This window comes from Teleopsis dalmanni, chromosome 1, assembly GCF_002237135.1.
Source record: "Teleopsis dalmanni isolate 2A chromosome 1, ASM223713v2, whole genome shotgun sequence".
Classification (NCBI taxonomy): Eukaryota; Metazoa; Arthropoda; class Insecta; order Diptera; family Diopsidae; genus Teleopsis; species Teleopsis dalmanni.
Genome location: NC_051846.1, coordinates 29306171 through 29320528, shown reverse-complemented (window position 1 = coordinate 29320528; position 14358 = coordinate 29306171). Strand labels below are relative to the sequence as shown.

Genomic DNA, 14358 nt, shown 5'->3' with positions numbered 1-14358 from the left:
TTTGTTTTAATTTTTATGTATTTTATTTTATATAAAAATATTTTTTTAAAACGAAAAACACAAAGCAAATATCAGAGTTAATCGAAAGACTTGCTTAATAGCACATCTTCATTGGTTTTTTGAAAGATCGAAGAGAGCTTTACGGCCACGGTTGCCACTTGAAAATTTTTTTCTGTACCAAAATTGGTTTAAAAAGGTACCATTTCTGTAAAAAAAGGTCCAAAATTTTTGTATTGTCTTTTTATAAGAAAATACAATTTATATAAAATGTACAAAAAGTATAAAACAATACAATATCCACAATAAATTTGGGTCGCCGAAAATGTCCATTTTTTGAAATGAGTACCAGAGTACCAAACGGAAAAAAAAGTACCAATTTTGGTACTAAAGTACCATAAGTGGCAACCGTGTTTACGGCTTGCAAGAGACACCTACTAGAATACGAAACATTTTTAAAGGGATCTTTCGAAAGATTATTGAGTGTAGTGAGCTGAAAGACCATTGCCAGAATTGCCATATAAGTATGTATATCATGACATATAGTAAAAGAATTATGAAGGCACACATATAACTTCTGAGAAAAGTCATTCAAGAGACCCTTAAGCTTTTAAACGATAATCTTTATTATTTGATAAAGCAGTTTGTCATACAGATAAAATCATGATTATTTTAATAAATATATTTTAGAAATTAGCTTCTATATACTTATCCAAATATTATTAAAAAAAAAGGATCTATACAAATTTATCTATTTATTCCTATTATTAATCGATCTACCGAACTCAATATGATTATCTGTTTTCAAATATTCATTTGTTTAAAATTTTCTATTAATTTTGAAAATATTTTATTTTATTTATTATATTTCAACTTACCATGTATGTTGCCAGTTTACTTTCTGAAGGAATACCATTTGTTGGGGGATAAAATATTGGATCCATGGCAGCCGTGTCTGTAACAAAATTAAAAAACAACTGTTAGCACATAATGGTAGATATAAACAAATTAACATTTACTATATGATACGTTAAATTATTAAAACACTTAATAATTAGTATTAATCTATGAACATAAAGAAACCAAACCATAAGTTCTAAATATATATCCAACATTCACCATATAGTGTTGGAGGTATGTGCACCATATAATATAATGACACCTTACTTCCCAGTTATTATTAACTTCACTTTTTCTGCACCAATATTCATCAATTTTACTCTTTGGAAGACATACATTACATTTTAATAAACTAACCCAATTCAGTTCTTTGATCTTGCCTATGTTTAATATCTGTTTTATCTATTTTAGATATGGTGTAAAGCAAATATTAACCAACGTCAATGTTGTGTGTACCACTTACAAGATGTATACCGATAAGATATTCAAATAAACACCAACGTTTTGATAAGACTTTTTATACAAAAATTTTTAATTTCTGACTTAAATAAAGCGCAAATAATCTTTAAACATTAACAAAATAAATGTAATAATATTTTAATTTTTTTTTATTAACAATTTGTTTTCATTTGACATATTTGGCAGAGAGTATTGTAATTTATTAAAATTTATTTGAAACTAACAAATACCTAAATAAAGTAAAAGAAATTCGACCATCTCTATTCAGTTGAAGGAAGTTGAAGGTTCTTATAGGACATATGAAATCAAATCAAATGAAATTGGGTATATAATAAGGCAGGTTTATTAATATTATGGTTCCGACAATAAACACGAGTAAAAGACCAAGGGATTGAGCTTTTGATAGTTTTTTTTTAATATGTGGTCCTTATCATTAGATGTGAAGTACATGATTTAAATATCCTCCATGGGGTATCTTACAGTATTGAATCCTTTTAAGGCAATGTTTATAACCTGATCGGTCAAAAATTGACGGTTGTTTATTTTCAAAATAGAAGTTTAAAAGGTTAAGTGGTGACCAATCATAGATGTTCCACATTTTTATTTTCAATTTTAATTCAGAAAAAACCTTTTAACTTTTTTCTTTTTAAAAAAAATACGGTTTTATTAAGACCCCAGGACAAATGTCACACTATACAGCCACTTTTTATATCTGCAGTCCTCCTACGACATTTACATTTGCATTCTTGTCGTGATATGTTTTGATATTGTTTTGACAGACCAATGAGTTCAAATGTACAAGTTTGTTAAAGTCACAAGTATATCAACATGACACAATAATATCAATTATGTATAAATAGTTGTTTATAAAAAAGTTATCGGCAAGCTTTGGAAGCTTGGGAACACCCACCATAAAGTCATTTAGTTATACGTGCTCGAATATTAACTTTCCGAAATATTACTGCAATTTTAGACTATTGTATATTGCGCTATAGAAAACAATGTTTGGCTATAATTTAATATAATCAAGCTAAATAATTGTATCGATTCTAATACTCCATAAAAAAGCTAAGACGTATAGTTCAAATAATTGATTTCACTGGGTGGAACTAGTTTTAAAATGGGCGAAGACCATGAGGAATAGCGTTTGAATAACTTTTCAAAGTAAATTTTATATCAATCTACAGCTTCAGTTCATTGCTCCCTCGCCATTTAATTTAATATTTAGGTGCCTAATATATATTATTATAATAAATGGGCTCTCAATCTAATTAAAAAGGATTTGACCTTTGTCGATTTCACTTTCATCTGCTAAAGATTTGGCACATCGATCGAAACAGTACTTTCCTATCCTTGTGGTGTGTTACGAGATACACCATTAGCTGCTAGTGTTTTGGGGCATCGAATCAAGAAAAGACTGCATGTAAATATAAAAAATGTGACAGATTTCAATTATTCAATAATTTGAGAAGCAGACAGGTCTTGAGTATTGACTTGTATTAGTATTTTGATTATGTATAAAATAAATGTAAATATTGATTCTTTAAAATTTGTAAAATAAAAACACAGTAAGTAAATATTAACGATAATTTGATTGCATTTACATTACTATATTAAGCCAAAATTTTAATTTTATTAGCAATATATTTCAATATTATTTACAAATGCAAGCAGGTTATCTTCTCGGAAAACCCCCTAAAAAAAAGAAAATAAAAACATAAAAAAAAAATAGTAAAAATAAAAACAAAATAAATAACAAAAACAAATGTTAAATTTAAAAATTAATAGTGTTTTATAAACAACAAATCTATGGGAGATTTGACGTTGTTCTCTTGTGAAAAACAATTAAAATAAAATAAATTCATATGATAAAATACGCATGTGAGCAAAATACTGAGATACATACTGTTTAATATACATGTAAATATATATATATAAACAGTAAATATTTATGTATCTACACAAAGTCAAATAAAAACATAACTCGAAAAAATAAACATAGCTAAAGAGCAATGTCTTCTCTCTTTGATATTGGCCTTGAAAATTTTATTGTATTTATATATTTTGTATATATACATATGTGTATCTGTATCTTTTTATATGTACATACCTTTATTTAGAACATTTTATTTTTATTATTAACTGAAATCAATTTAATTGTTTTTGCGTACTCACAAAAAAATTGTGCGAAACAAATTAAAAGCTGTTATCACCTTAAAGATAAATTTCTTTTTCATGACTAAAATTAATAGCGCAATTAAACAATAAATGAAAAAAATACAAATTCATAACTTTATACAAAACAAAAAAAAAAATTTAAATTAGAAAAAAAGTTAGACTTTATTTTATTTTATTATTTTAAGCTGTTTATTAATTTTTTTTTTTTGTATATAATTTAATGGGAAATTTTTAAAATGATTTATTTTGAGAATGATTGAAAAGGCATATGAGTAATATTTTCTTTGAAATATTATTTAATGCCCTGAAATAATAAACATTTATCACGAGTCTTAAGATACACGCGAAGATATATATACACCTATTTGTATGTATATTTTAAACAAATTTCTTTATAAATTCCTTAATGAATAATTGCTTAATACAGGGCTGTCCAAAGCACGGCCCTGGTAAAACTCCATTATTTTATTTTTATGGTATACCAAATAAATGATAAATTCAATTGATAAATGAATAAAACTAAATTTAACATTATAGCCGTGTTTTTATTTTTGAACTACTATGAAAACAACTATGAACGTATGTATTTGTTTTTGCGACCCCCCAATCTATACAGTGGTTTGTGTTGGCCCGTGGTCGCATCTGGTTAAGACAGCCCTTAATAAATTAAATTTAAATTCAAAAAATTTCTAGTTCTATGAAGGATCAAAAACCACAACATTTGTTGACTATCAAGACATTATGTTTCAAACGGAATATATAATAAACAGAGAACCGCAGTTGGTAATATTGCATTTTAGATCTCATATTTGGCAAAATCACACACAACTAGTATTATTTTTAAGGTATCCGAACAAACATATTTTGAAAATTTTCTTCATTAGCCCACTAGAGAAAAAGCTCAGTCGAAGAAAATTATATTAATAATGGAAACGATAACATATATTTAAATAGCAAATGGACTTTCTAAAAATCGAACTCCTAATCAAATAATGAAAATAAAAATATAAAAAACACTATTAAGTCCGCTATGATTTCTTTTTTCGAAAGAATTCATTTATTTTAGGATTTCTATTCATTAGATTTTTTCATTCTTAAATATCAGTGAAATTTTAGGAATGATTCTTGTACAAACATAAATATTTCCTACCGGGTAAAATATAGCTCCTCAGTAAAACAGAGCTAAGATGTCAATATATTATGTGTTGAATAACGACGACTTGCGTTACAAACTCAACATAGTTCTCACAACTATGGTAAGAAATGTGTTTTCAGTAAAACATAAATAAGATTGTAAATAGACTATGTGTTGGATCACCACGGCTTTCGTTACAATCTGGACAGGATGGATCCGTCTAATAAGATGATATGCTCAATTGGCTTTAAAGCAGATGAGAATCCTGCTCTGATGAGAACAATATGTATGTAGAACAATATGTAGATTTGATCTTAACGTTACATACTGATACAAATAACCAAATACAATATGAAAATATTATCAAATTTGTAAAGTCACAGCATATTTAGTGACTAGGTCATGTACCTATGTAGAGTGATAGATGAGAGTATACTAAAAAATATGTTAAGGGTTCGTGAGACAAAGAAGGCGCCAAGTGAGAGAATACAGAAAAATATATTGAAGGCACGAATTTTTATAGGAAAAATATATCATGAAAGTGTTTGGTTGACGAAGCGCAAAACTAACTAAAAACTATGGTTGTGAATAATGACAATCAGATTAGCTCTTAATTATATTGTCTACATAAAGATAGTGAAATAAGTAAAACTTCCAAAGAGAGTTTTTAAGTTATGAATAATAAATATTATTATTATATTATTATTATTATATTATTTTTATTACATTATTATTATTATACTATTATTATTATTATATTATCATAAAATAATAAAGGAAATTACGTTTTTGGTGAAAATTAGTAATCCAAAAATAAGAGTAATATGGAATGGAATATGGTATATGGTATATATGGTATATGGAATTTTTATTTAAGAAACATCAATATCGATAATCATCGATAATCTTTGTGGGGAATTTTTTCCAAATATTTATTTTATTCCTGTCATTTTGGATTATTATATCCAAAATAACAAGTAGTAGCTAGATACCTAAGTTTTTCTGTAAATAGTATTGAAATAGTATGTAGTATATTAAAAGTATAATAAGTAATTTAACTTTTGACTTACTTCGTGTTGGTTGATGATGGCATACTACAATCTCAAAAGTATCGTTATTTTCTCGACTAAATCTTATAAGTTTATATTTATGTGTGTTTATATTTTGTTTTCACTTGAATGTTTCAACAAAAATATATTTTTTTTTATATTTCGCTGATTCCTTTTATGTCGAAAGTTTTATTTGCAAATTACTGAAGTTTTGCACTAAATATAATTAAAAGAATAATATTTTTAGCGTGTCCTGTATCCATAAAAATATTTATTTTATATGCTTATTTTAATTTTTTTTATTTTGAAATTATTATGAGCGGAACACAAGCTGGAACTTTCTTTTTTTTTACTATAAATTATATTTGTCTTATTTATTTGCATACACAAGTTAGTTGAAGGAGTAATATTTATAGTTGAGAAATATTAAAATTATTTTATATTATATCACTCTTTAGTTCCTTCAAGTCGAAGAAATTCATTTGTTGAGAGAATTGTACACAACTAACAAACAAAATTTATGAGGTTTATAATTAAAACCTGATATTTTATTGAGTATAAAAGTGGATTTCTGCAAATCAGTTTTTTAATAGTATTATAACGGAATTGTTAAAGGTATTATTATAACAATATTATAATATTGTTTATTCATAAACAACAATTGCACTTACAGTGCTATTAACTATAACTAACGCAACCATTGCACTTGCTGTGCTATTATTTAAAACTAACACAAGACCTATAGCTACCGAAATAAGCATTGCATTTGTTTGGCTATTATTTAGAACTTTTGCATAAACCACAGCTATATAAATTAACTTCGGAATAGAAATAAACAGAGTACCAGCTTCCAATAGAGCAGAGCAATGCGAAAGAGAGAGTAGTTCTCGACTCAGTGACCTTCTCCTGTCCCAGATCAAGGCTGGGCAGTCACAGAGAAAGTGACTGGAAGTCTCTTCTGCTTCTAAGCAGAGTCTACAATCTATCTCATCGGATAGATCCATTTTGTTAAGATGATAACGCAGTTCATAGTCACTCGTTAAATATCCCACCAACAACCTCAACTCTGTTCTGCTGAAGAAGGATACCTTACCATAACTGTAGAGATGAATCAGCACTTCAGCCTGACGGTTACCTGAAATGTCGCGCCAGTAGCGACTTCTCTCGGCTGATAGTCATTTATTAATCAGAGACCTAGTTGTAGACCAAATTGAAGGGCAGATCGTGATCTCGCAAGACTGTCCGCAGACTCATTACTATTGATTCCTGTGTAAGCAGGCAGGATTCATTACAAATCATTATAAATTGTTAGTTTTCAGAACTTTAACATGGTATTGTATATATAAAACTTTTCTGTACATTTTAATATTTATTTAAGAAAGTAATTCATATATTGAAATCAAGAAGTAATTAAAAATACTATACTTCAAAGTTGCAGCCACCAATTTCATACATATTGTATAAATAAAACACAAAAAATGGTACAATATAAATAACATAACAATAGTGCAATATAAAAAAGTGCTAGCTTACTGCACTAAAAACAAGGAATGAAAAAAATCTATAGAAAACTTCTGTCTAAACGTTTATTTCTACATTCCTTCAGTGATTTTTTCATAATATTTTTAATACGGATATATGTATGTGTTATTGTAAATATATCAGCTGTTATAAAACTAGTTGATATAATGAACAATTTACAAAATTCTTGCAAATTTAATAATTTTTTGAACTATTTACTTTGTCATCAACACAAATGTGTCAATTGCGAAGTTAATTTTATTAAAAAACAAATTGTGACACTCAAAAACAAAAACAAATACGAATTTTAATGAACGCGCAAAATCTCATAGAAAACGAAAAGTTCGTAGAGTAAACAAAAAATAAATCAAAACCAAAAACGAAATCGAAAAACACATGATGTTGTTAAACAATCTTTCAGATTGTTTATTTTTTTAGTTCTGTTTTGTTTCAGAGATCGCGATTGCGATCGCGATCGCGGCACTACTATCCATGTTTACGTTTACAAATTATATTTATGTTATAATAGGTATGTGTATAGGTTTAAGTTTATTTAGATTTATTTTTATATCTATAGCACTACGTCGTACGTTACGTCACGGCGTGATGTGGCATTACTAATGGCCAAGTCATAAAAATTAACGATACACAACAAACTAATGTGCACAAGTATACATGCATTTCTGTATCTCTGCATTTGTGTACAATAAATAGTTTATAGCCAATACACCGAATACAAAACAAAACAAAACAAAAGAAAAATTATTTTCCAAACAAAAGTTCGATAACAGGAAAGAACGGATGCGGAACGCTTCACGAGTTCGCCGAAACAATAGGTTCCTGAGAAAGTATTTAGTTAAAATTTTAATTCTAGTTTTTTTCTTTCTTTTTTACACGTTCTATTTGCTTTATAAGGAAAACGAAAACATAAAAAGAAGTTCAAAATAATTTAAACCAACATCGAATATCAAACGATTTCCCAGTGGAAACACTGATCAAAAAGCAGCCAACATTCGTTGACGTTCACCGCTTGTTTACAACTGAGGTAAAAATAAAATATACTTAAGAACATTTTAACCATAAATATACAAATACTTAATCGCATCGAGTTGTAGACATAATGTATATATATACGCCTAACACCTATCCCCACTCAATCGGCAAATACATACTCATATCTAAACACATATTAAACAAATCCATAGCAGAATAAAAATGTATTTTGCGCAGAAGAGCGCGCACAATATATGTGAATCAAAAGACTATAAAAAAGTAGGCGTCTTATAAAATTTTAATATCATCGTTATGTAGATGTTATAAGTCATAGAGTCGTCATTAATATATTTTTTGTAAAGAAAAATTACATAATGTTATGCAAACCTTATGTCACACTTGGTTCTACAATCACACTTTCGTAATAAGTTACCTTAAAAACAAAAGGTAATTTAATTATACTATATCTAATATTTATTTTTTTATATCTTACTTGGGGTACTTCTTCCAATTCTTCAATAGCGAGATAATATTAATATCCAATTCTTTGTCGTGATTCTCTCTATCTACGAGTAGAACTTTAACTATGTATAATTACTATATAAAATGATGTATTGCACATACTGACAGCTCATTCAATAATATAAAATAATTCATTCAATTATTAATTGGAGTTCAATCTCAATAACGTGATGGACTTGATTTTGAGTAAATAATTTTTGAATATAGAATGTGTAATTAATTCGTTAAAAAAAAAAAATATTTATTCTGTGAAATTATTCAAATAATTTGTTATTCGACGTATTTTATCCATGGCAAGCTATGTTCTTTTACTATTTTTTACTATATTTAAGGGGTTGTTATACAGACAATCTTATATTTTCTGTTATCAGAAAAGACAAATTTTATGCTCTTTTTGGTCATGGCATATAATACAGACAGTGATATCTCAATCTGTTACTTGCACTACTGATTTCGTACTTTTTTTACTGTGCTCAATTTATTTTTATATATATATTTATATAGATATATTTATATATCAACAGAAAAATATACATATTTACTTCTAATAGACACAAACTATTAACATTTATTACATAGTAACACTGTTTTGACCAACATGACGAGGTATAGAACCAAATTCTAATCCAAATTTCTCTCTTTTTCTCATTATCAATTTTCTTAATTTATATTGAAAACAACAATTTGACATTAGATGTAACCATGACTGCCTGTATAACATGGCACATAGATTTCTTGAAAACAAAAACAAGGGGTATTCACTTTGTCTTGCAAAGTAATTACAAGGTGCATGAAATGTATAATTGCTAAACTAAATTGCAAGAGTGCGAGAACACTTTTCTTACAGAATTGCAATATCAAAATAAAACAACTGTTTTTGCAGCACACTACATTCACATGAGAAGCAACAGATGTCAAAACAGCTGTTTTTTTTTATTTCTTGTTTCGTTCTAAACATTTATATATGGGTTTATGTATAGCAAGATTGCAAGCAATTGCAAGAAAGTTTGTGCGTATATTTTGTTGTTGTTTATTGCAATCTATGCATTTCGTGTAGAAATGCATGATTTTTTGGAACAAACCACAAATGTTTACATCAATCATCAAAGAGTCAACTGATTTGTGTCCGTACTGTCTATCATATAAGAACATATCAAAGTACTTTTGTTCATATGCCTAAGAATACCTTTATCTAAAACGAACATAGTTTGTGCTTATGACACTATAAGTACAATTTTGAGAAACCCATTGTTTAAAAGACCCATTGCTCATTATCTCATCTATTATTTAAATACGTTGTTATAGAAGTGTGTTTTAGAGTTTGCATTCATTGATATTTTGTTAACCTGAATGAGCTGTTTAGATTGTCTCATCGGCTTATCACAAGCAATTTATTTTGGATGTTTCTAATTAATGATATTTTGTGGATATTTCGAAACAGGGACGGGTTCTTTTAAGAGTGTTATTTAACGCACAAATTTTTGCATTTTTTTTCTCATCAAATCCTTCATTTTTTGTATATCTTAAGTTTATTATGTTGTTCATCTTAAGTAGTTCAGATATAAAATTTTACAGTAGTGAAGAGGTTTTTTTTCGAACAGTAGTGAAATACAACAATAAAAATTTAATTATTTGTATTATTTTAATTAATTGAATTTTTGGCTGACCACATAGCTGTTTCGTGTATTGCCAAATACCCATCATCAGTGGTCTTGGAAATAAATCTTGTATTTAATTATTCGTAAATAATTATTTTTGAGACTGCAAGTACCAGGAATCGAACTCGGGTCCTGCCAAATGTGAAACTCAGAATCAGCGCACCTTAACCAACTGATCCAAAGCCGTACTTGACTTTTTTGTTCGCACATTTTTCTGGAGTTTTGTTACTATTACTATGAAAGTTGTTTTTAATTATATTAACAATTTTATTTGCTGTGTTTATATTAGAACGAAATCATAAACCAGCTGTAGAATAATTGAATTAATTAATTAATTATAATTTTATTTTCAATTGTTAAATTTCAATACTATTCTGTTCGTAGAGGCATTATATTTTGAAAAAGTTATCTCATAGTTGGAAATACTGACAGTAATTAATTACTCTTCATCCAAATTTCCTTAAACTGATTCATTCTATTCTATTCATTCATAGAGAAAAAGAAGTTTGGTTCTCTTAAACTTTTACTATCGAAATGGTTGTTTGATGGCAATGTGCAATATTGCACTCACTTTCACAAGTAAATTATTGCGTTTGTATTTCAAGTACAGATATTTTTAAAATTGAAAAATATATAAAGCTAGTGTGCACATGTTAAAGTTACAATACTATAACACACATTTCTCAAATACTACCAATGCACACATTTTCTCTACAATTTATAGAATATCAATGACCCTAAAGTGATTGTGATTAGCTTGTTTTGAGTTTGTTTTCATTTTTTTTTTTAAGTTTTTGAATTGCAGTGCAAAAAAAGATGTTCTTGATCAGTTTCCTCATTTTACTTTAATAATTTAATAACAAATAATTATTGATAAAAAAACAGTAACGTCAGACTAAAGTGAACTCAATTGAAATAAATCAATATAGGTTGTAATTGCATAATAAAATATTTTCTACAAACAATAGCGCTTAAATATAAAAAAAAAAACTATTTATAATAGTTAAGTAAATTTATATAGTTGTGGTTTATGCTTTATTTTTTAAAATAGCACAGTAAACGCAATTGTTGTTTCCAAATAAATCACATAAATGGATAAAAATGGACTTTTAATTAAAGTGTATTTTAAAGTTGTGGATTAACACGTAGGTTTTTCTCTATGAAAAGTAGTTATAGAATATAATGATTTGCTAGAACTGCTAATATGTTGATCCTTTAGAAAGAATAATATTTTCTAATTATAGGAACAATATTGATTGTAATCATCAACAGTGTAGTGTGTAGTATTCCACAATCGGTTAGTGACCAATTTACCTTAGTCGTAATTTATATACTTCAAAATAAACAACAGTCACAATGCTGGTTAAATTGACTTAAAAAATCATAAAAAGAATAAAGACTAAAATGTTTGCTGTGAACCTCTGTATATTTTTAATATTGAAAATTTCAACGTGAAAAACAGATTTTGGGAATATGCAGTTTAACAACTTTGCAGTTTTTTTTGCAAAAAAAAATTGTTTAACAAGAAAAGATACAAATATGATTTTAATGAGGAACTTTTTCTTTTTTTAAATAAATAATAAATCTTTATTATAATTCACCATAAAATGAAAATTATTAAATTAAAAAAATGTATTAATTAAATATATTGAAGATAAGACTATACTATAAGAGAATCTAATAATAGTAATGACAAATAATTGCATTAATAAATTGATGGAATTAAATAATTAACTTACATTAATTACGATATTAACATAAATTATATATGTATTAAATGACATTAAGTGATATATAACTCAATTTACTAAACCAATAACAATTAAGGGCATTATCATATGTCCTTATAAAAAATTAATTATTTGAAAACGAATAATATTGGGTCACTTTTATAGTATAGATAATTTTTTTTATTTTTGTGTAAATATTTAATTATTTTAAGTTTATTTTTTGTAAGTTACCAAAAAGTCTATTCCGTTAAAAGATTTGTTGGACTAAAAGAAGCTATTTCCATATTACAAATAAAAAGTGGGATTTAGCAACATTTCACGGTTAAAAGAGGTTCGATTATTGTTTTTGGTTTTACAATTTTTGAAAGTATATACTTAAATTTCTATAATTTCTTTTATTTCTTATGTGTTCGATTTACAGATTTGACAAAAAAAAATATTCAAACTGAAACTTATATACAGGTAAACATAGCTGCTAGGGATTCGGGTTCTGTAGAGAACCAGAATAGTCCAGAATAAAAACTGTAGTTAACGCAATTTGGAAAATCGTAACTAACGAAAATTCTTTGATATCTTCAAGGTCTCAGTTGTCTCTCTAAATTATACTTCATGATCATTTAAAATGATGGCTTCATGTTTATTGGAGTAATTATTGAATGCTGCCAGGTTTTAACACCCCAAATGAATTGATTTCGAAAGAACAAAGTTTCTATTATTTTTAAGCAAGTTACTGGGTTGCTGGGTTAGCAAAATATATTTTTTTCAACAGTGTTAAATCAACATACGAAACTATTGGTACTGTTGATTGGTTTCATGGCTATATATAACTATAAGATATTTTATAATATAATTTAATACTATAAGACTAAGATATTTTATTAGAGAACAATAAAATCTGAAATAGTTTATTACGCATAATACTTGTGTAATAGAAAGTAACCACAACTAAATATATCTAAATTTTTTAATGAAGCTTTTAATACTACAGTATTATTTATCAATAGGTGTTATAACTAAAGGATAACTTTACAAGTTGTGAGGCAAACAAGTATTAGTATATAAAATATAGAATTTATTTACTTTAAATACTATAGCATATAGAAATACATTTAAGATAAATAATAATAATTCTTTTTGAAACTTGTATATAACAAATAAATTTAATATAAATAATACCAGTTACTATGGTTAGTGAAAAACACTAGCGCTACTTAAAAGTCAAGGTAATGAACATATTTTACATGTTGTAGATTAGAGTTATGAGCTATAGTTAACAGATTAATTATTAATTACGTATTATAACTGCGAACATTATATCAAACTCTGTGTATTAACAAACAAATTTAATAGTAAAAATAGATATGAATTGCAAATCATAACTTTAAATTTCCATAGTTATATGAAAAAAATTATATGATTTGTGTAGTAATTATTTCAAAATTATAGCACAGATGTGCATACATATTTACATAAGCAATTAAAGCTGTCAATAATAATATTTACTGAGTAGATTTCGAATTGCTTGAAATGTGGTTAGGCAGTTAGTGAATATCAACGAGTTAATATTTGCAAAAGTTATTACTCAAATGAATGCCAAGTAATGTGATCTAACAGAAGACCTAAGGTGCAATATTTTGTACATAAAACATAGTATAGTCAAATAATAAATAATATTCATTACTTACGTATTTAAATTAATATAATGAATGTATAAGTGATTTAAAGTGTTCGATCATTATGATGTTCGAACAGTTTTAGTATGCTTGAATCGAACACTTTATAAGTACGAGGTTCTCAATGATGTTCGAGCTATTCGAACAGTCCAATGGTTTCTTAATGTTCGTTTTGTTTTTATATAAATCCATATAACAGCAAATGCTCGAACACAATATGGTGTTCGAACGATTTCCAACGGCTCGCTGTGTTCAAGACCATAAAAAAATTGAATAAGTCAAAAAAGTGATGATGGTTTTACTCTACATTGCGCAAAATCTGTTATTCTTTAATTTAATCTTTGACATAATAAGAAAAACAATCTCATTTAAGAAACCAGTAATTAAACTAAATTCTAGTCTATATTAAGAAGTTTTTACAGGTTTTTTTTTAATAATGTTACTTCCATGCAATTTTGTTGCGTTGTCAATCTACCCATTTCCAACATTTATGCGGTTTTCATATCTGATATCATATCTGATGATATCATATCTGATGTCCTT

At 26.8% G+C, this 14358-nt stretch overlaps 1 long non-coding RNA gene across 1 annotated transcript; it reads right to left on the bottom strand.

Moving 5' to 3' along the window:
* Nucleotides 1–871: 871 nt before the first annotated feature.
* Nucleotides 872–8959, bottom strand: LOC119673113. Its single transcript, XR_005252006.1, has 3 exons — nt 8726–8959; nt 8620–8665; nt 872–952 (listed from the first exon to the last, which is right to left on the bottom strand). It is a non-coding gene; the product is annotated as an uncharacterized LOC119673113 (long non-coding RNA).
* Nucleotides 8960–14358: the final 5399 nt, after the last annotated feature.